This window comes from Patiria miniata, unplaced genomic scaffold (genome assembly GCF_015706575.1).
Source record: "Patiria miniata isolate m_02_andy unplaced genomic scaffold, ASM1570657v1 HiC_scaffold_5, whole genome shotgun sequence".
Taxonomy (NCBI): domain Eukaryota; kingdom Metazoa; phylum Echinodermata; class Asteroidea; order Valvatida; family Asterinidae; genus Patiria; species Patiria miniata.
In genome coordinates this window covers 36,380,470-36,405,120 of record NW_024037072.1, presented here as the reverse complement: position 1 = coordinate 36,405,120, position 24,651 = coordinate 36,380,470, and the positions used below count along the sequence as shown (strand labels likewise).

Below are 24,651 nucleotides of genomic sequence, written 5' to 3'. Positions count from 1 at the left end.
ATGTTGGCAAAGGAAATGTTAAAATGTCAGTTGTCAAGTATGTTGCATCTCATTGATAATATTTAGTGTTTTGATTTCCCTATGTCTCATGCTGTTCCCGTCTAGAGAAATGTTACCGCGTCCTGTGCATTGCCTATACATACACGACCTCTCCGCCTCGTGCTCAGCAGCAATGAAAATGATTTGACATAATTCCCAATCATCACCCGCTGCTTGACCGGGATACGCCACAAGATACCCCGTCGACTGCATCTCCATATTCCGCTCTGCTATTTCATATCTCGTATTTTTTTGAGATACATCCCGTCCTTATTAAATTGATAGATTCCAGATTGCACTGCCTCGCAAGCGAGTATATAAGTCAAGTGCCGTATGATTTTTCCTGCATAAACACAGATGCCGATCTTTTGTGTAATAAGCTGACCGTCAAAGATATATCGCCGATTGTTCACTGGGGCGTGCTGGCATATTCAAACAGCCACACTTGCCGGCGAACAATGCTTTGTGTGCGTAACTAGAGTACCAAGGGAAAAAACCTGAAGTGTAAATAACAGAGGCCTCGCCGGCTGGGTTAATTTTCAACCAATGCTCGATAAATATTGGAATTGCATCAGCAACTGGATTAACAATACCTAGCACTGTATGTGTGTGTTTAAAAAAAAACACACACACAAAAAGAGGCGTCCAAAGTTCAGTTGTGGTGCGGTAAGCATTATAGTGATACCACGCCACAGACGAACAATTCACTTTAACACACTGCAGCCCAAAAAACCGTTTACCTGGGTTTGTTTAGGAGTGAATTTAGGGCTTTAGAAAAGTTTCTTCAGTTCCGAACTTGAGAGGGGCAAAAATGTCGGTGAACAAGGGATTCGAAGACGATATTGAGTTGGAGGAGGCAGGAAAGTCGAAGGACTTGCAGCAGAATGACTACGAGGATGTAAGAATGGAGAAGAGATCGATAGATGGATCGGAGCCTGACTCCATCGGGTTCAGTAAGAAGGCCATGGAACTGGAACCAGTCATACATGATGGACCTTATGCAGGTAAAGTGAAATAATCAGTAAAGCTAAAGACTGCCTAAATATTGCAATTTCCCAAATGAATTGTATTTATTTATTAATGTTTTACTTTTTGTTAAGCATATATAAAATCAGATGAAATCAGTAACATATCTAGGCCTATACCATGAAATGAACAATACCAGAGTAAAACCAGAAGACAGTTGTGGTCGTTTGGTTATAACCCAAAAAGTCAACTTCATAAAGACTTATTTCAAAGGGGGATTCCCCAAAACAGTTCCTGTTGTTTCATTCATGATCGTATTTTACAGCTATTTGGTGATTGCCTTTGTTTGAAGCAGTAGATTTTTTTTCAGGATGAGGAGGCTTATAAGAGGTGAACGCCATTCACATTCAACGACGAAAATGTATTGTAAATTCCAAGTTGCCCGTTATTTCCCACCGTTTGACAAAACTTTTAAGGCAATCGATCCCACTTGTCTTTAGAACCAATAAGAACCAAAAAAATGTCTAGTCGTGAATTAGCTCAATAGGCCCTTTGCAGTTGACGTCACATCCGAGGCCGGACAGGTCTTTGTTTTCAATTAATTTAGGTGACAAAACCTGTCTTCAGGAGGGCGCACCGTGCAAGGATCTGCAAAAGATGCGTGTTTATTATGCAACCACTCACCAGGCATTGTCATATAAGCCTCTCAGATGCGTGTTCAGGGTATCTTGACTGTAAAGGACCTATGCTATTAAAACAGATGGTGCATATGCTGCTTCAGCGATAAAACGAAGCCAGAAGACTTTGGCGTTATGGCAAAGGAAACAAGTAACACACCTATCGATCTGAAAAGGGAAAAAACGAGCTTTGAGCAGCAAGAGAAAATCTCAGCGGCTTGTTTTCGTAGTTGTCGGTATTCACAGGAAACGAACCCAGCGGCATGTGGCGCCGGTTGGTAACGGGGAGCCAGGCCTCAGATATCACGTCAAGCAGCTTCGTTTCTCGGTGAATTGGTACACCGGTCGGCCGGCAGGCTACAGGCAGGGAAACTTGAAATCAAGAATCGATCTGCGGGGTTCTGCCTGAAGCTCCTATAAGTAGCTTATTTTAAGGCACGGTGCACAGTGGTGTAAATTTAGTGGCTAGCCGGTTTAAAAGATGGGATGCTAATTTTGGAAAGCTTGCAATAAATTTCCGTTTTTCAACGTTTTTAATTCCTCTTGGAAACGTTGGATTTACAAATCAACTATGCGCGGGCACGGTTATCAATAAACACTTAAATCTGCCACAATATTTGAAAAAAATACAACTTCAATTGTTATAACTTATTTATTGAGGGAGAAATCAACTTGAAGTTTGAATTGTACGTTGACGCCAACCTACATTTTAACGTGTCTAAACAAAACTGTCTGGGCTCGTTTCAAAGATTTTCAATAAGCCACCAGCTAACATGTACGGTCGCGGCCTCGACCCGTGTTGTTATTTTGTAAAGAAACGCATAAGACCACGAATTCAATGATCGTGTCTGCATGAATCTATCCAACAAAAATTATGATGTTGGTCTCCTTGACCTTTTTCGAAAATAAAACTGTTTCTCCGGAGCCCAATGGAGAACAGTTTACAAAGCTTTCTGACAAATTTCAAGCTTGACCTAGATTTGCTTTTCCAGTTTTGTATAACAACGAATGAAGGGGCCTCCAAAATATTTAAGGCCTACTGAGATTTTTTTTTTTTTTAATTTTTTTTTAGATCGAGTATTTCACTCTAGACAACTGTGGAGAAATGCCTCCTAGCTCTCCATCATTGCAGTTGAAAGGAAGTAATCGATCGTTACGATTTTGTGTTTTCCCGAGCAATTTCGTATAGACATTAGGCAGCCCAATAAATTGATTTATTCGACAAAATATACTTTCTTTGAAAATGACAGCGGTCTAAACTGAGCACACCCTACGGTACCTACCTCGGTGTTTGACTCACGATGCACCAAATTTGGTTGGAGAAATTCGGTCATGTTGTTCAGTTTCGGAAAGTAGCGATCTGTGCAATGTATAACCATGACAAAAGTACAACAGCAGTCATTGGAAGGCGGCCATATAAGTAACCTAAGTCACATCAGCGAATAATGATTCAAAACGGTCGGTGCTCGTATAATCCCGGCAGTGAGTTAAAGACATTTGCTTCTTGTGCACTGTGTTCGTTTCAAATAATAACACCACTCCAAATCCTAAACAGAATGCTCAAAACCTAAAATGTTGAAGTGTCAGCTCAGTCGGTGGATATCACACTTTCGAGAAAACAGTAAAAAAACAGACAAACCGTGCACAACCTTTTGTATATCACCAAAAACACGATTTCGTCTATAGCAGTCTTTCTTTCCACAATTCATTCAATTGGCTGATCGTTGGAAATTACCTAAAATCTTGATTTCTTCTTAATGACAGCAAAGCAGACGGCATAATGTCACGGGGTGTTTAGTGCCATGCAATTCGATATTTCATCCCAGCTTTTGATCATAATTCGGTACGTTACGTGAGAAATGAAAGTGCAAAATGATCCCATGTGCCTTTAAATAAAATTCGATCATCACACGTACGCCGTTGTCTGACGTCATCAGAAGGAGGAGACAACGTACTTCTCACTGTACATTTTCCTCTTGACGACATACCATCATGTGTCAAAATATGCTGGACATTTCATGAAATATGCAGGGTCGGGAGACTTCTTGATTCGTCTGATGCTAGTATGAACTCCATTCGTAACATTTTCATTTACTAATCACATTCACCTTTGTTATAAAACGGGGATTGTTCTGAAAATACCCGGCAAACTGCACGTTACGATATATCGTAACGTGCAGTTTGCCGGGTATTTTCAGAACAATCCCCATTTTATAACAAAGGTGAATGTGATTAGTAAATGAAAATGTTCATATACTTAGTGTTATTGTAATGCAGAGAGGACTCAAATGTCATGTTAAGGAATGAAAGATAAATGGTTGGTACTTAATTTTGACTTTACGGCTAAAACACAAGGGCGAACAATTGTTTTTTGGCGGAATCAGCACCAAAAATATGATTTGAAAACTGGGCCAAGGAAGAAAAATATCTTGAAGGGTGTCGAGTTTTCACTTTCGTCAATATAACAATACGAATATAATAGCATTATAAAATATCGTCTTGCCTTATGATTTTCACCAAACGGCTTTATACAAGTTTCTTTGAAATTATCACTCGTGCTGGGGAGGGTGTTCTAAATAAATTAATACATAAATCCATGTATTTCGGTCGTTGTCGTCACCGCCAGATAATTATTCGGAAACTGAGCGATCTGGCATCGATTCCCAGAGCCCCTCGAGGCTCGAAAGACGCGGGTGAGCGACCGGTAGGCATACGGCTAGCTAGCTGCGGGTGCGATGGGCCGCTTTCCGCCAAAACAACATGTGTCATCCATCAGGAGGCCCTACGTTCACTCGCGCAGGGGTAGATTCTTTTGGGGGACGGTTTGACCAAACGCGGCGTGTTCCAGACGAGGTGAAGCCGCTGCGTCTTTGGATCGATTCCTGCGTTGATTAGTATTCTGACCTGCAGGGAAAGTATGAAGTAGGAAGAGGAGGATGGGAAGAAACGAAGAGTAGGAAGAGAAAACACAGTAGCCAAGAAGAGAGCAAGCACGTACGCACACTGTCCGCATCACTTGCTCTCTTGACTGTGTCTCCGTCGGATGCTATGCATGATTTGAGGATAAGAAGAAGTAGTACATGTATCTTTTTTGAGACAGTATCTTCCGAGTAGCATCTTCAAGATCGCATCATGATAGAAATCGAGTATCTTCCCCAAGAACACACGGTGCCACCGTGGACAGGTAAGGGGAGGCCTGGGATTAGCGCCATATTAGACTCATTAATCCGATAACAAATCAAACGGAGTGTCGAGAAACGGCTCATCTTTATCTTTGTGGTTCGGTTAAACTTGAGTCACAAGATTTCAACATTGGTGGTACTAGAATTATAGGATGATACAACTTTTAATTACAGATCGTATTAGTACTAAACACCCCGTGATTATTCCATCTGGCTTGCTGTCATTTAGAAGAAATCAACTAAATCAAGAAATGTATGTGATTTCCAACGATAAGTTAATTAATTGACTGATTTTTGGAAATACAGAGTACTTTGGACGGAATTGTGTTTCGTGATCAAAAGGGTGTACATGCTTTTTTCACTGTTTTATCGAAAAGTGTATGCGCTGAAACTTCAATAGGTTAGGTTTTGAACATGTTTTTTTGATATTGTGTGACTTTATGATTGGAAACGAACAAAATGCACGAAAAATAAATGATCCTTGTGCCCTTATAGGACTTGTTAACATTTTGTGTGCACTTCTTTAGCCGTTAACAGTGACCGGCACTAAGGAACGAAAAACAAAATACATGAGGGTACACCCCATTAAATTGGCCAAAATTCGTCCGCCGAGCTCATGAATAAAAGTTTTGCATTCAAATTATTCTATAATGGAGAATTTTGAGAGCTATGGATTTGGGGGTTGAAGACATATAATAGCCTCTTAGTTAGACTTCCTAGAGGAGTTCTGAAGAGGGTAACCACCAAGTATATACCAAGTACATATGGCACTGCACCTCTGGTCTGGACTTGGGGCTTCAAATTCTGAGCAGTTTGGATGCAATTGGGTCCGAAACTGGCACTATTTAGCCATGTTATGGAGGGATCCCTTTTTCAAAATGGCTCTATACTTTTCCAGTTTGGAAAATATATTTCGTTTTAGGGGTGGTCTTCTTTGGGTGAGCATATCTCAAAAATTCAACAGTCAACCCACAAAAATTATACCAGTGTAGCCTGAACTCCTGTGAGAGTTTTGAGTTTTTAAAAATAATTTTGAAGTATAGGCATTTATCACTGACCAGTCTCAATGTGAATTTATTTGCTTGGTGCACCCCTGATGCCTAGCTGGGTGGGTACACACTGTGCATGTAGTTTTAAATTTGGACTCCATGAAATACGAACCCATTGGTTGTATTGCGCATGCCTAACAGAAGATAACTAGGACGGTGACGGGTCACATGACGGGTTAGAGTCCATGTAAGGAAAAGAGACCAGATTTCATAGGCGTCCAAATTTCACATGACACCGGTGCAAACTCGTACCATATGGCCTTTTTTATCAAGCATTATTGTGACGAATTATCATAGATATATCATGTATTTGCCCAAAAAGGCTTATCTCATGGGCGTGTAGCCCTATATAATTTTTTGTCAAGTCAGCTATTGAGGACAAAGTCCAGAAGGAAAACAAATTGAGTTGCTTCTTTATCTGGTTGTGTAAATACTGAGTATAAATGCGACTTATAACAGGGATTTCAAAGGTATATTGGTGAACGCCCAAATAATGGTTAGGTGTTTGGGCCTGTTCATGCAATTTTTGAACCTGTTTGAAGTGATGGGAAATTCAAAGCGAATGGGGTAATGAAGTAAGATGACGGGGTTATCCGCCCCACCCCCAAAAAATCCTCCTGGTCCTCCACCACGACCTTTTAGCGACACAACAGACAAGAAATTCTTAATCTGCGTTAATGCATTATTGAAAAGGTCCTCTAAAACCATGTAAGGTGAACGTTTTTAGCCAACCCTCCATTGTGAAATTCTTTCCCTCTTTTTTTAAGGAGGCAAAAGCAACGCATACATAAAATAAAAAGCTCTGTCAATGCACATCGAAACTAGTATTTGTAAAAGTTTGAAAATGTTTCGTTTTGGGGGAGTTTTGCGGATGCCATGTGAAGTGACGATTTCTGTAAAACCAAAAATGGTTTTGAGAAGAATCAGAGGTATTGCAATCTTACCACACACAACGTACAATGCGAAAGTGCATTTTCTGCATGTTATTATTTGGTTTAATCTTCTGATTTCTGATTGCAATTCCGAACCTTAACTTTAGTTTTTTTTAAAGGAAAAATGTCACACTTTATACACTAGAGGTAAAATTTCCGTTTAACAGATGTCTGCAGCTTCATTTGTAGCATTTGAGTCGACCGTCATGCAAGAGAAACCAATTACATGGGCATTATGCAGCCGATGTCCGTATAGCGATGTCAACTGATCTGACATTTAAAAAAAGTGTAACCTTTTAGGCCAAAAAAAAAAGTCTCCGGTTTCTGGTATGCGCGCGCGTCGCCGTAGCCATGCGCGTCGGCAAAATGGAAAAAAAAAATGTCAATGAAAGATGATGTCTCAAAACCGCCAAACTCACTGGTTTGACTGGAATTCTGTTGCTGCACAATTTTAGGCGGGGTTATGGTCGAGAATAAGCTTTATGTGGCCTCTCTGGACTCCAAATCCCATATAGGCCTATTTGTACTAAGTTCAGTCGGGCACCATTTGCAGTCATCAGCCGACATTTGAAGCAAAAAAATCAGGTAAAAAAAAAAAAAAAAGCCGCGTCGCCGCACCACTTTTGGGGCAAGCTCCATACCAGAAACCGGAGACTTTTTTTTTTTGGCCTTAGCCATTTCACTACAATACAAAGAACTGTTGCTTCAAATACTGTATAATAGAGGGCACATATCGGTAGATTATAGGTTTCCCGGTATTCATGACTAGCATCTCAATTTTGGAAACCCAGTGCTCTTGATAAATATTGGATCCAACGGGGAGGCTGGGGGGGGGGGGGGGATTCTGAAACTTTGCCTGTGGTTTTATGCTTTTTTTTTTGTTAAATGAAAGAGTCATCTTTTTCATAACGAGAACTGGCCTGCCCCCGTCTCCAACTTTCCAAAACATTTTTACGAACAATAAATGGGCTTCTTTTGCAGAACAATTCCTATTTTTTCCCTCTCAAAACCTGACGTGCCTACAACAAGGGCGGATCCAGAACAGAATTTTTTTTGGGGGGGGCCAAAAAAATTTTGGTCCCCCCAAAAAGTGGGTCAAACAAATTTTGGATTCTAGATGCTCTGTGGTGCGATCTGAGGCAATTTCTGACCACTTTAACCAATGTTTTTTGAGGAAAAGATGGTGGTGTACTCATTGCCTGCCTTTATTGCGATGTCACATAAAAAACAAAACAAATTGGTTTCGGGTTTTTTTTTTTTGGGGGGGGGGGCATGGCCCCCTTTGGCCCCCCCCCTGGATCCGCCCTTGGCCTACAATCAAAGATAATTAAGCTAGAGTCCAAAATGAAAGTTGAGAAAGTAAAATGTTTTCCCCCTGAATTTTATTTCTGTTTCAACAGGCATGGGTAAGGAGGAGCTGCTCCGTTACTCCAAGGGCGTCTCCTGGAAGGCAGCTCGATGGTTCCTACTCCTGATACTCCTGGCTGGCTGGTGCGCCATGCTCGGCATGTCCATCTACATCATCGTGGTCACTCCGAGGTGTCTTCCGTGGTGGCAGACTAGCGTCATCTACCAGATCTACCCCCGGTCATTCAAGGATTCTGACGGCGACGGTATCGGTGATCTCAAGGGTGAGTGAGGTTTCTTTGCATCGGTGTGGTGGTCGTGTCCGTCACGAGTTAGGTCACAAGTCCATCACAAGTCCATCACAAGAGCAGTCATAAAATCCAGAACCAGATCCAGATCATGAGACGAACAGTCACTGAGAAATGCTTTTGTCACAGTTCATTTGAATGGTTTGTGACGAAGTGAGACTGGAGGACATTTAAGGACTCGACTACAACACTGCTCCGTATTTCTTTCACACTTGCATTCTTTTCATTGTTTTAATTGGTGTCAAAACCAAGAGTTCCTTGGATGTGCACAGGTATGTACTGTGTATTAGGGAGAAGACGATGAAGAAAAAAAAATCTTCAGATGGATGAAAAATTCCGGCATGATGTGTTAGTGAAAGTCAGTGGAATCAGGCAGAGATTGAAAACCTATAAGCAAACTCGATAATTCCCCGTGTCACGGTTTTTGTTCCTTATACACAGGTCTACATTTTTTTTTTCAGATTTGCGAGGGACTAAATTAATGTAATTGAGATGCAGCTAGACTTCAGGTTTGATAAATGCAATAGGCCTGGTTTTTGCAAGCTATAGCAGTGATTGTCTGTCTTCTCTGTCCAAATAGTCACACATGATTATTCTAATTAAAGTGATATATGTGCATGCGATTATGAGTATGGTAAGTCATTTCGGTTACACCTCTATGTTCCGACACCCCTATGTTCCGACACCCCTACGTTCCAACAATTCAACCTATGTTTCGACATCCCTATGTTCCGACACCCCTATGTTTCGACATCCCTATGTTCCGATACACCTATGTTCCGACACCCCTATGTTTCGACATCCCTATGTTCCGACTACTCAACCTATGTTCCGACACCTCTTTGTTCCGACACCCCTATGCTCCGACTGCACATATTCTTATCCCTATCCCTATCCCTATCCCTATCCCTAACCCTAACCCTAATAACCCTAACCATGACCTTGACCCTATAACCCTCACCGGGAGTAACACAATTTAATGTGCTGGTTGTCGGAACATAGGGGTGTCGGAACATAGGGGTATCGGAACATAGGGGTGTCGGAACATAGGGGTATCGGAACATAGGGGTGTCAGAACATAGGGGTGTCGGAACATAGGTTGAGTTGTCGGAATATAGGTTGAGCTGTCAGAATATAGGGGTGTCGGAACATAGGGGTGTCGGAACATAGGTTGAGTTGTCGGATTATAGGTTGAGCTGTCGGAATATAGTGGTGTCGGAACATAGGGGTGTCGGAACATAGAGCAGTCACCAATCATTTCTAATTCAAAATACCTTCTTGGTACTCAAGATGTTTGAGATATTTTTTCGTTTTGTGACCTCTCATTTTATTGAATTTCTTCAACAACAAAAACACACCATGACCATTTTGTTTTCGTCCTGTCTATGCTTCTAAACGAAAAGCCAAGTTATTCCAAGGATCCTTATTAGGAATAGACTACAGTGGCAGTGTGAACAGAGATTTCGTGTTTTGTATTCAAGACACGAAAGACGAAAGAAAAAACCGTCCCTTTCGATTGACAAACACTGAAACTGTATCCAAAGTTCAGCAGTTCAATATACAACCGCCCAAGCGTTTCAAATTGAAAACTGATCAAGTTGCTCATAGAGCTCTTGTTGGTTTTGGTTTTTTACTGTTACGTTTTGAGTGTCTGTTACGTACGGGTGTTATTAAGATTTTGTTGAATCGTTCTTGGACCGTCTCTTGTGAAATGTGACCCATCTATTCAAACAGGCGCGAGCTTTGTGTTCTTTCAGTTTTAAGTTGCACGAACATTTTTGTCACCACTATTACTCCTGGTTCTTTTTCGACAAAGTATATCAATAGTATAGGCCGATACATTGTTTTGAAGTAAAAAGTTTTAGAGGATAATCGCTAGTAACGGCATTTGCATTGCAGTTCCACAAGTGGGTACTGGTTAGGGCCAGGGCTTCAGCCCTTTCTGGAAAAAAAACAGAGAAAAAAATCACAAGTTCTTATTTGATGCCTTGTTAAAAACAAAAACAGAAGAGAAGCGAATGCTGTTTGTCGCAAGCTAGATGCGTTCCAGGTGCTATTTTTGAGTTTCTCCTCGAAAAATATATTTGTTTTATTCAATTTGCTAATTCAAAGAAATACAAAAGTTATTTTTTTTCTAATGAGACATCGAACGACCCAAAAAACCAGCGACGTTTAGTTGTTGAATTATTTTTTCACTAAAACAATGGTCCCGACATTAGGGTTTCGGGTTTTTTTTTACTCACTCTGTAGTTAGGCTCTCGCATGCAGGCAGGGCGTAATCGTTTGTGCGCAGAATGAAATTCCTTTTTCAGAGGGTTGCAGGGTATTTGTTTCTCGTAAAAACAAAACAAAACAAATTGAAAAGTCGTTGGGAGAGAAAACATATTTTTTGAAGAGCACGGGTCTTCCAACACTGTCATCAACATAGGCATTAACACGTACACTCCCTTTCAAAATCGGCATTCCAGACTCCAAAGATGCTTGTGCATATGCATAGCCAATTTCATTTTTTATTCAAAAAAGACACAAGTGACAAACTAGTGTGTAATTTAGCTCTATGGTATACCTTCAGTCTTGGATTTGCTATTGTCATCTTAGGCCAAAAAAAAATAATAAGTCGGTCTCTGGTCAGCGCGCGTGTCGATTTTAATCATGCGCGTCGATCTTTTTTTTTTTCCAAAATGTTCCGCGGTAGCTCCAACAGCGCCCTCTATTTCCGCACCTCCTCAATTTTTTTTTTACCAAAGAGCACCAAGGAATGGGAAATTGCACCAAGGCAAATGATCGAAAGCACCAAGGCAAATTATGGAGGACACCAATGTACATGAGGACACCAAAAAAGCAAAATAGCACCCACCTTGTCTGTACAATCCAAGCTTGAAGGAAACAAAGCAAAAAAAAAAAAAAAAAGCCGCGTGGCCGCGTCAATTCCGGAACTTTGGTCTGACCAGAGACCGAATTTTTTTTTTTTGGCCTTATCAAACTTTGGGAGGGGGGGGGGGGGGGGGGGAGAACCCCATCAGTTTTGCACACGATTTCCAACTGTGGACCTACAGAGAAACTTGGACCAATACCGGTAACTGTCCTCTATTGCATACAAATCAAATCATCTTTTGTTGCAGGCATCATTGAAAATGTGGACTACCTCAGCAGCCTAGGCGTCGGTGCTGTTCTGCTGAACTCCATCTACCAGTCGCCACAGAAGGACTTTGGTTATGACGTCACCGACTTCGAGAAGGTAGACCCTATCTTCGGCACGCAGGAAGATTTTGACAACCTGCTGACTAGCCTGCACGATAGAGGTTTGTTTGTTTGTCAGTGCGTTTGTTTTTAAATACATGTAGTGTCTTTTGTCTGTTTTACAACATCGCTATCACCGCTATATACTATCAGGCGGAGAAGGTATAAGTTCACGAGTTGTTCATGCAAAATATCTAGGCAGCTTTACATGTGTATATCGTGTTTTGTGTTCGAGCAAAAGGTATTGCAGGTCGGCATTAGGAGCCGTTCGTCTGTAATCTGTTTGTTGGGTTGTTGTCGGTTTTTTTTTTGGAGGGGTTTCTAAAATGCGTCAATACCACTATTGGAAATAATTGGATAGCTCATAAAAAGAAACATATAAACGTGCACACAAAATGCCTGGAAATTTTTGGTTTTCGAGTAAATATTTTGCAAAGGAATTTCAGGGCACACATTTCGGTTCCTCGAAAATCGAGCCGTTGGATCCGGAGTGCTATTGTAGTTTTGATTCAAGTCTCACATGTTCGTTTCAAATCGAATGATCGATTCCATTGTTGTTATTGCTGCTTGATTCAGGCATCAAGGTGATCTTAGACTTCATCCCCAACCACTCCAGCGTCGAGCATGAGTTCTTCAAGAAGAGTGCTGCGAGCGATGAGACTTTCCTCAACTGGTACACCTGGGCTGATGAAGACACCAACAACTGGGCAAGTTTATATTCCGCTGTTCCTTAAATTTCATTATAAAGTTTGAACTGCTGCACAATGACTAGTCTTGTACTCTGTTGTGTACAGACACCGTAAAATGATTATTATTTTGCTGAAAGTTTTCGAAAGATCATTTGCCCTTTAAAGCGTCTAGGGGACTGTTAGTGGTAGGCATGTACTTCGTAATATATTCGTTTAAACCAGTCTTGCAAATTTGCAACGTACATAATTTTTCGCCCTGTTAAAAAAAGTATGTATTCAAATACATGTTGTTGACTCTAATAGTAGATTTGAAAAATGTGAAGTCAAGAAAAGTGTTTCCTTGTGTTTTTGTTTGTTTGGGGGGGGGGGGGGGCGGCCTAAACAGTGTCCATCTGCAATTTTGCTGAATTGAATGAAATCCGACTGTTTTAGTTGGCTTCGTATTAAAACAAAGTTTCACGTTATGGTGGGCAAGACAACCGTTTATGGTTTTGAAGAAGTACTGATTTTTTATGTCACGTGCATGTATAGTTGGCAATGCAAATCATTGCAAGTTATACTAAACTAAACTAAAGGGATTATTACCTTTCGTACCTTACTAAAAAAACCAAAATTAAATTCCAAACCTAAATTTTACCTACAGGTGAGCGTGTATAGCGGTAAAGCTTGGGAGCTGGGCACGAAGCGGGCGATGCACTCTCTCCACCAATTCTCCGAGTATCAGCGAGATTTCAACCTGCGGAAAGTCGCCGTCACAGACTACTTAGAGGTATAGGAAGACCTTTTCCCTAAAAACATGGACGCGATTGGACGCAAAATGAAGGGGAAAGTGGATGTACCTCAGACTTTTGGGCCAGGGAATAGACTGGGACCCTCCTGCAAAGGTTATACTGTATATGAATGGTTTATATGAATGATGTACAGGCCTTTGTACAGTACAGGGTGAGAAAAAAAACCCGAAACCCAAATGTCTGGACCATTTTTGTAGTGAGGTTTTGCATGTAGCACTTTCCAAATCTAAGATATGAAGGTCCAATTCATAAGCCTTCTTTGAGTACAAGAATCATTCAAATCACTCATGTACTTTTCAAGTTACGAAATTTTAAACTCAACCACTGTTTTACAGTTCTGTCCACGGATCACAAAAAAGTGTGTTCTTTCAGCAAAACGAAAACAGACCACATAGGTATGACTGTAAACTGTTTTGCTGTAAGAACACACATGTTTTTGTGATCCAAAGACAGAACTGTAAAACTCTGGTTGTGTTTAAATGAATAATTTGAAATTTGTAATCAAACATTCCCTAATGTTAAGCCAGATTCAAAATTCCCTAAATTAAGCCAGATTAAAAAAAATAAAGTAAAAATAGGCTGCATAAATAGTCTGGCGCCATCCCATTCAACAGTTAACCATTTATGAAATACATTCAGGGAACACAACAAAAATGGCTACCTCAAGAATAAGGTCCATTAGGCTTTCATATCCTAGATTTTAAAAGTGCTACATGCAGAAGTTCACTAAAAAAAAATGGTCCCGAGATTAGGATGTGTCGCTTTTTTTGACTCGCCCTGTATAGAATCCAGAAAACATGAGGGTCGTTACGAATTATATGCGCGTGTGTGATAAAGACAAAGTTAATACCAGGAGCGGGGGGGGGGGGGGGGGGGGGGGTACCGAATGTTACCATATGCCGATATAATAATATACCCGATAATAGCCCCATAAATGTGGCCAATTTACTGGACTATCTCCGTAAACATAGGCCACACTTCCACATGTACAAAAACGTGTGGAACTTTGTCAAATTTTGATTTTCACATTTAGGCTTAGTTTGTAGGGTCTTTTTTGCTTTAGAAGCATACTCACCTTCTTTATAGGCTAATCAGAAAGTGCTGCCTTTTTCAGATGTCTAATTTTTGTGAAATTTCATGTTGAAATTTTGATACGAAAACGTGTGCAAATGAATCTGGAAATTTCACGAAAATAGACATCTGAAAAAGGCAGCACTTTCTGATTAGCCTATAAAGATGGTGAGTATGCTTCTAAAGCGAAAAGACCCTACAAACTAAGCCTAAATGTGAAAATCAAAATTTGACAAAGTTCGACACGTTTTTGTACATGTGGAAGTGTGGCCTATGTTTACGGAGGTAGTCCAGTAAATTGGCCACATTTATGGGCTAACCCGATAATAGCTACCACGCAAAATGGTGATTTTTGCTGCCGACTTGTTCCTAGCCGCTGACGTTTCTTGTAATAATTGCATCATTTCCCAGTTTGCAATGTTAACTTGTAATGATACTGATCATTTAGACGGTGCTGGAGAAGTGGTTCATCAATGGAGTGGATGGTTTCAGCATCACCGGAGTCAAGTACATGTTTGAGACGGATGCTTTCACGGATGACACTCCCACACCGGGTTATGTTGGCGACGGCCTCGGTGATCCTGTACGTACCCATGATGCAGTTACTTCGAGGAATTCTTTAAAAGTGCACTGCACATGTAATGTTATTTTGAACCCTGAACAATCCCAGAGGATGACGAAAACAATGTTCAGTTTCGGAGGTGGGAGAAAAACGCCTCGAGTATATTCCACGGACATCAGACGAATCAGGCAGGGACGAATTTGACCTGACAGTCACATTTCCAGGTCAAAATGTTACTACTCCGAGTCACTGTTCCGGGTCATTCGAACCCAATTGTCACATTGTCCAAACTGTCATTTTGACACAGGGCATTGTCATTTTGTTCCTGAGGACTGTCGGGCTAAATATGACCTGGATTCCGATTCGAATATGACCCGGGACCGTTAAAAGTGTGGGTGGGATTCGTACCCAGGTCACAGAAGTGAAAGGAAAGGCAAATGTCACTTCGCCAACCCGACTTGCTTGGATGTGTTTGAACAAACTTGGATAGACCAAGACAACAATACGCTTTAAAAAAAACTACTGGCGCAGATTGATCCAGAATCTGAATCCAAATGTGCTCAGTCCTTTTCTGGGTCAAACATGACCCCTATGCGGGTCACATTTAGCATTTGTCTAGGTCATTTTTGACCCAGGAAAGTGTCATTTTTGACCCAGAAAAGGACTGAGCAAATTTGGATTCAGATTTTTGGTTAATCTGAACCAGGAATTTGTTTTTTATACTCGACTCAAATTGGAGCCTTATAATGACGAGCATTTGCAAACACTCGGCAAACAGTTACGGCTACTGCAGTTATTGCAGACAATCTACAAAAATGGTCGCCGACAACATCAGTCTTTTAATAAATTGTGAAAATTCTTGCAGCAACATATTTGGAATGATTTTAACCCCCCCCCCCCACCAAAAAAACCCGAAGCTCGGTTTGTCTTAAGATCAATGCTTTATTACCGGAACTTTTTAAGTTCGACGCGAATTTAACGTCACAGAACATCCGCGGTGAAATTTGTCGGAGTTTGAATGTGTTCAGTTATTGCCATCATGACGTCATACTTTCGCATTCGATTCGCATTCTCTTTTGCGCCGAGAGCGAACCAGCCTTTAGTCTTCACAAGTCTAAGAAAATGACACTTACGCCAAATCTATAATTGGTTCGTGTTCCAGGTGCAATACGAGAGCCTACTGCATGACAAGTCATCCGAATTCGACGGACTTCAACATGGCCTGTTGAAGAAATGGCGAACGGGAATCTTCGATCAGTTCTCAACTGCCGGCACTTACAGGTAATATTAATATTCAAGCATGTAGACCTTGCCATTTCATGCTCCATACACCAATATTGGGTTAAGGTGAGTCAAACCATGCACGATACCGAGGAAGTAATTGAAGATCATTGTAGGTCTCTTAAGTTTTGGGATATTGATTTTAAGAATGTAGCAACTCTTAAGATGCGTAGGCCTATATAGCGTTTCTTGAAATCAGCTCCTGTCTTGCCATTGTTTTCATTCCAAATGTCCATTGTATATGAATTGATGTTACCTTTTAACGTTTTACTCATGTAATAATTAATTTGCTGTGATGTCGGATTTCGCCAATTTTTTGAAACTTGTAAGTCATTTGGCATACCTTATTGTGCTTATTCATGAATGACGTAAGGGCTTGCATACCTTACCCGGCATAGTCATTGAGGCAGTTACTCTTAAAGGTCATGCATGCACACATTTATGAGGCCCCTTAATATTATACCTGCTGAAGTTTGTCTATAAAATAATTTTGTCACAATTTTGTCTGGACAGAGTAATGTTGAGCGACTCTGACTCGAACGCGTCCTACGCAAGGACCTACTATGGGACGGAGGCAAACCGGAAGTCGACCTCCCGATGAACTTTAACCTCTATGGCCTGGGTGATGTCAACGGTGGCTGGTCGACCACGACCGTTGGCACGGGCTACACGACGGGCATGGAAGTCTATAATATGGTCAAAGAATGGATGGACAACCTGCCTGCAGGAAAATGGCCGTCGTTCATGGTAAATTGTTCATTATACAACATCGGAGTAAATCCCTATCTGATTGGTGTCCTTGAATTATTCGCCCCAACAGTGGTCCCAACGCCAAGAAGTTCCATTCCACAGTTAACAGAACTTCGAGTAGCAGTTTACAAGTTACCAATCAGATGATGAGTATTTGTTCAGGCATTTTCTAAAGCGAGTAACGAATGTTTCACCTTCTGCAATGGAACGAATAAATTCATTCGGCGACAGATGGAATGTTCCATTCAAGTCGGCTTCGCCTCATGGAATGAAACATTCCATCTGTCACCTCATGAAATTATTTCTACTATTGCACTCATGAGCATTCATTATTTGTATAATATGCTTTTTAGTGAGTAGAAAGGCATTGGGTTTGATCAGTGACTTTAGCAGAATTAACTGATGTAAATGTTGATGGAATGATGATCCCACATCGAGACGAATGTCATAAAGATATACAAAAGACCACTCGTCCTTTAAAACCATGCACTTGCCCAAGAAATACACAAACTTGAAGAAACATTTACTCAAATCTCTCCAATTGTTTTGGAGATAATTATCCTCGTGATAAACTGCTACAAAGCATAAAAGTAGAGAAAAACGTAGATCTAGATATCGAACCTCGCATCCTCTGTGCTGTGAGTTGCTTTGTCATTTCTGCTCATGACTTTAAGAGCTTTTCAAAGGTGTAAGTCGCTTTGTACATGCAGGCTAAGATTCATGGTTTGGTTTTCCGTTGAATGGAAGAATTTTTGTAACTCTATCGTATCGTTACTCCATCTGTTTCGTTCAGCTTGGCAGTCACGAGGTACATCGCATTGCTAGTCGTCTGACTCCGACGTTTGCAGGCGCAGCTAATATGTTAATTCTGACGTTGCCAGGGACACCGATCTGTTACTATGGAGACGAACTTGGCATGACTGACGTCACTATAACCGAGGATGAGGTCAAAGACATAAAGGCTCTGGTCGACATGGTAAACTAACGAATACATGAATAGTTACCAACCACCCCATTGGCAACAATGAAATACATGTAATACAATTGGTTTGAAAGCAGCAGCGCCATACCAAGTCATGTTCGTAACATACGGGATTAAATTTAGGCTTCAACTTGATTTTTATTTATCCCATCGACTTGATATTGCTTTCATGTTTTGTGCGTACGCACGCCTTATACAAATTATTTATACGAGTATACTTCAAAATTAACGAAGGGAAAAGTTAAAATGAGCATCATCAGATCTTGAAATGCTATGACATGTTCAGGCTGTATAGCATTATCATTCGGATATCCCATCCATTTTTGTTATATTTGGGCGATTTTTAAATATTTTATTTGGCCAGAATAGAGCATAATATTCTTAAAATGTCTGAAGATGCAAATATATTAACAGAGAGCTAAATCCAAACAGTCCGCCACAGGTCCAGTGACAAGTTGGGTTATTTTTTTTAATGAACTGTGACACTAAAGGCATTCCTATTTTCGCATTTTGCGTCAGGGAGATGTGTCAATCTACGTTTCTACGTTGTCGGAGTAAGAAAAAACCTTATGTTTGATTAATCATTGTTCATCCCCCGTAACTATTAGTAACGGGTCATGTGACCAGACTCGTGATTGGGTTTGTGAACAGGCGAAGAGAAGTGCTTCATTGCCGCTTTTTTATAGTCATAATTCAGATGTAAAGATACTAAATTGCTTCAATAGACCGATGCAATATCGACTGTTGCATCGCACCCTTCCCTCAAAAATCCAGCCTGTTATTAGCAAGGATCGCCTCATTCCAAAGACTGTGTGTTTGGTTCATTCAATTTAATACAACAGAAACGATGGAAGACCAAGACACGTGACCGCCAGCGATCCCCAATGCAATGGAACACCGAAGCTTACGCCGGGTTTACCACGTTCGAGAACGGCACCTGGCTACCGATGCCACCTGCAGAAGAGTTTGCCAAAGTGAACGTAGCCGTAAGTGTCAACCATTGTATAATATTCACATACAATCGAAGCTCTCCATATTCAACGCAGGCAGCTCGAATCTCGGATTTAAATAAAATCAATGTATTCTTTTGTATATTTCTATAAGATTAAAACTTTCAAGTCTTGCTGTAGGCTACCGGTATGTTATGAATAATTCTAGACTTTCGGATATTAACTTTTTACGATTTGATGAAAAATAGTGGGGTGTAATTTACTTTCAAGACTCTTGGCTCAACGCCACAAACAAGATAACAAACTCGAATCTCTGTCTTCCCTAAAACTATTCACTTTTATTTGATGTTCACAGACAATGGACGCCGATCCCAACTCCATCCTGCGAATGTTCAAAGCGCTCACGAAGCTCCGAACTGACAAGCGTTCGCTTCGCCAGGGCTCCACAGCCAAGTTCGTGCACAACACGCTGAACGTGGTCTCCTACATCCGAGAGATGGAGGGCGAGCGCGAGCGCTACTTCGTGGCCATCAACTTCGGCCAAGACACCACCTTCGAGAACGACTTCTTCGACCGTGCTGAGGGCGCTCTGCCCGTGGAGGGTACCATCGTGGTCTCCACTGATATGTCACGGGTTGGGGAGCGGGTCCAGCTCAACAAGGTCGCCCTGAGGGTCGGGGAGGGAATTGTTGTCCACTTGGACGAAATTGTCGTGGTGGAGGACGAGAACTGGTGGTACCAGTACTTCAAACCGGCCAATTAAATAAAATGGAATATACTGAGTCATAGGTCTCTTCCAGATAGGCAAGAATAGGTATGACAGATTGAAAGCAATATTTGTATAATCCTAAAGCGATTAATAATCGAACAGGTGTTTTTATATTAATGAGATTTGCTTGAATAATCAAATGAACAAGCAAGCCAAGGAAGGAGCAAAACTGAAACAAAATATCAATATATCAGAAGTTTTCAACCCAACCCAATCCAACCAAGCCCACCTTAACAATTAAAACCACGACACATCTAAAACAATAATATCCACAAAGATATCTATCTCCCTTCCTTCTATAGATAATTCTACATTTTTTTTAATTGAAAATGAAAGAGCAAGATAACCTTCGTATGTGCTATTTGTAGCAATATAAACAGAGCCACCTTGTTTGTTTAGTGTTTGATTTGATTTTGTGACCAAAATTGTCCATATTGATACCTTAAAAAGATAGCGCGATCCACATAATTGTCTCTTTTCTTTATTTTGGAGATACCATAGTTTAGTTAACAGTAAACCGATGAAATTTCTTTTTTGAAATTAATCACGAAATCCATGTTATCGCTTTAAAACATTCCTGCGATACGCGATCACGTTTTGCATTCCACTGACCATTGTCTTCCTGAATTAAGAACAAATTAATAACAGTTGTCCTTTCTCCAGCGATGACATTATTTTATGAAATGCTGAATGTGGAGGAAATGTGTGCAAACTGCGTAGATTTATCACTTTGAATGCTCGTCCGTGTAATGGACTTCTTTGTTATTAATTCAATAAATGTCCGAATTTTACCGTAGCCTGCATAAATGGAATCGTGTTCGTTGGTCTTTTCTTTGCCCTAAAACTTGACGCAAGTCGCTCGAAATCATCTCCCACTTTGAGTGCCAAGCTGATCCTTAAAGATAATATTCAACATTTGCAAACATCAAAAAACAAAACTACCACATTTTATGAAATACCTTACTGAACTGTTAGTGAATGACAGTCTAACGTATCCTGTAAAATCATGGCACCTGGTGTGCTGTTCTTTTAAAGAAAAATCAATTTTCAGTGATGGTCGACCGACCATCGTTGGGAAAAAGCTGAGTTTTCAAATACTGCCCCCAATTTACCAAATTTAGCTAGTCACATTTTGTTTGCAATCGATTACACATCCGTGAACGGGTGCAAGCCAGCTATAGTCTGGTTCCCTCACATGACGATTCCCCGACGTCTATAAAGTGCTTCGTTGCGTCTGAAGGGCAGTTTAACTAATAACATTTGCATACAATAATAGCCCCGCAAATTTTGTGTATTAATTACTTGAAAGGTAGTGGACACCATTTACAAAAAAAAGTGTTTTGCCAATTAAAGGAACAACACAATAAATCTGAAGCAGGTTATACAATGTAACAACACTAACGTTTCGAAATGTCAAATCAGAAGATAAACTTTGAGAAAAATGTGGGGAAAAAAATCTTTCTTTCTCGGCGCAAAGCATATAGCCTTTGCTTCATAGTGCGATAGCTCGGTCCGAAATATTCGAAATTTCTCTTTTCTCGAAAATGAGTTTCACGGTGTCCATTGGGCCTACCTTTCAGACAATTTGTACTCTTTTTTTGCCGGTCTCAGGGGCCAGCCTATAGGCATCTTTGTTCCTGACTGACTGACTGACTGACTCCCCCCCCCCCAACTCCCAGACTGGCTTACCAGTGGCGTAGCATTTTTATTGAGGGGGGGGGGGGGTTAAAAATGTTTTGAAAAGGGCACTTCCACATCCGTGCTGAAATGAAGACGTTTTCCCCGGACACTTGGCCTCCGTAAAATCAAAGGGGGGGGGGGGGGCTGGTACCATCTGTCGCTGGTACCATCTGTCGATGGGGGCGCTGTTCAAAACCGACGATTATGCACACTAACGGACAATATATGGTGCTTTTAACGGCGATACATGCGCGAAATTAACAAAAAGGCACCCGCAACGGCCGATGGCACCAAAAAGGCCACCACATACTTTTAAAAAGGGCACTTATTCAGAAAAAAAGGGCACTTGTTAAAAAAGGGCACTCTTAAAAAATATTCGCCGAATTTCCACTTCGCCAACAACCACTTCGCCTATTTGCCACTTCGCCGAATCACCACTTCGCCTATTTACCACTTCTTGGCGAAGTGACTGAGCTACAAAAAGGCTCCCACGTGCACAGTCGTGTGGCACACTTCGACGTTTTACCCCGACTTTCCTCATCTGTGTTGCCAACATTCTTTGTTGTCAAACTTTAAATTCATTCATTCAGTGAAGTACTTATCGTTGTTTATACTAGCTCATTGCTTACTATTTAATGGTGGCGTCCGGAAATCAGGCACAAAGTTGGCTGAGAGTACGTGACGCACTTGACTAAATCTTGGAAAATTCCAACTTAACATTTAAGAATTTCTTTAAAGTTGATAAATTCTGATTAACCATTATTATCTCTACTTACATACCATACCCAACTACAAGTTCGTCAGAAAATTATGTTCGTTTTTTTTTTTTTTGGGGGGGGCATTTTCAAATGTTCACGTGCACTTCAAAATAAAATCGGAAAATCACGCCGAAATAAATTTCTCTGCTAACTTTTCTAACGGGTAGATAAACTCGCCAGTCTACGGAGTGTTTAGAACTTGATGAAATTTCACTTACACTGTGAAATTCCAGTTAAGCGCTGCAGGTGAAAAATCAAAGTGTGCTACGTTTGTCAAGTCTACAATGGGATGAAAAAAAAAAGTTTAATGACATAAGGGCTTGGATAATAGGGGAAAAGGACCATTTTAGTAGGGCCAAACACCCCCAGATTTCACGGCCTCCGCCATTCTTCACGTACTCAGCGCTCGTGTTTATAGTGCGTGCGAGCATGGGCGCGCGCAGGGGAAGTGGCAAATGGGCAAAGTACCAATTTGGCGAAGTGGTAATTCGGCGAAGTGGTAAATAGGCGAAGAGGTAAATAAGCGAAGTCAATCAATCAATCAATTTTTCTGCTCCAACCACAGGCTGTGTAGTAATTGGAGGCAGGCTTGCTTTTGAGCCACCAAAACTCTCAAAATTCATGTTTCCTCGCCGCCTTTATAAACTCGTCTCGGTTGAGGTCGGATGATGACGCCACAGCTTGCTCTACAGCCTGTCTCAAAAAAATGGTACAATCGAAAACGATTTTTTTTCAATATTAAATCTCAACATAAGTAAGCCGTTTTGAGATCACATTAAAGAAAATAGACCAGGCTTTCCAATACTTTTTGTTTCATCTCATTTGCTTTTGTCAATCCAGAGATAACTGCAGTTTACTGCGGAACACAAAAATCGAGTTTGTTTCTTTTGCCAAGTTGCAATCTTTTGTGAGCTTCAAGACAGCATGGCACAGAACTAGAAACAACTCTGCCCATGCATAAAAGTGGCACAAAACCGATTTTGGTGTATCGCACTAAATTGATTATATCGCTGAATTGACAAAAGCAAATAAGATCAAACAAACACTAATGGAAAGCCCAGTCTTTGTTCTTTAATATTATGCCAAGTAAGAATGACTTATTTTGAAATTTCATATTTAACCAATTTTTTTTCTTCTGATTGTACAATTTTTTTAGACAGGCTGAGAAGCGTTCCAATGCGGTTCCAGGCTGTTTGTAGGAATCAACATTGTATAGTAACTGTTTGGTGTGGCGCTGGTTCGGTTGGCGTATCAGGTGTGCGGTGAACTTGCGGCGTTGTGCCACCACAAATTCGTGAAGAGGTGGGAACTGGCAGAGCTCGTATATTTGTAGCATTGCCTGTTTTCGTCTGTTGGAGCTCGACGGAAGCCACCGCGGGCTAATCGGCGCAAGAGCAGGGTATGGGTCGAGGTGAGGCGACACTCCTGCACTTTCGTAAGCGTCCACGTCTGGCACGCGTATGTCAGTCGTGCTCGAGTATATGCCCGAAAGAATACCATGCGTGTGTGGAGCGCTATTTGGTAGTTCTGGAGGAGGTGTTTCATCTCGCCAAATGTGTGTTTGGCCGTTTGGATGCACACATCAATTTCAAAGTCGCCAGTGGCAGGCTGATCCTGTGTAAGCTGGCTGCCAAGGTACCGGAATGTTTGACTGTTTTTGATGGCGATTCCATGGATGACCAGGAGGGATTCCGGGTAGCTGGTTAATGTTGGATCGTATCTGGCGTTGAGGATTACCGTTTCGGTTTTAGCCTCGCTGATATGTCGGTCGTATTCATCCAGGAGTTCCACCAGGAAGAGTAGGCCGCGGCGTAGATCGTCTATGGATTGGAAGCACAGTAAGATGTCATCAACGAAGGCAACCCAAAGCAGGTCCAGTGTGCCAGCAGAATTTTGTGGTCCAGACTGCCGTGAGTATTATGCTGGTAAGCTCTGAGAGGTAGGTACAGGACTCGGTATGCAGCATATTTTGAGGAGTTCTGGTGGAATATCATTAGCGGCTCGGTTGTTCTTGAGCCGGACTAGATTGGTCTTGACCTCGTTCTTGGTCGGCACACTGTTGTTGATATCGTTTTCGGCTGAGATTTGAAGTAGGGTGGCCATAACCTCTGGAGGATTCTCGTAAAGAGTGTCTGGCTCAGGTAGGTCCTCTGTGCAAGTAAAATGGTTTTTGAAGTGGTTACGGAGAGTGTTGGGGTCGCAACCGGCGCCTGGTGCGTCCTTCAGCGTTGATTGTTGTTGTTTGGCCCGGCGGAATGTTACGTGCTTCGGCAAAGGAGTTTATCAATACTACTTCAGCTGCAAAGTGGTCATTGCGGAGCCTTTTCAGAGTATGCTTGATTTCCTTTGAATTTTGTTTGTGCTGTGGGTGGGTTCGGGCCATATCGTCGCGTTGAGCGAGCAGTGCGAGTATCTTGGCATCGGAGCGCCACGGTGCTTCACTGGCAACTTTGGGGTCTCGGGAAGCGACCGGAATGGCTGCCTCACGGAGCGCGTCGATCAGCATGTCGCATCTGCCGGAGGTGGAATCGTCGGTGGCTGTGGCTAGTCTGCACTCTAACACTACGGTTACTTTGGCGGGGTAGTCGGCATTGTCTTTTAGATCTTTAACGTTTCGGCGGTTGAAGT

The 24,651-nt window shown here is 41.5% G+C and overlaps 1 pseudogene; it reads left to right on the top strand.

Annotated features, from left to right (window-relative positions):
• Nucleotides 1-665: 665 nt before the first annotated feature.
• LOC119741783 lies at nucleotides 666-20,397 on the top strand (annotated as a pseudogene).
• Nucleotides 20,398-24,651: the final 4,254 nt, after the last annotated feature.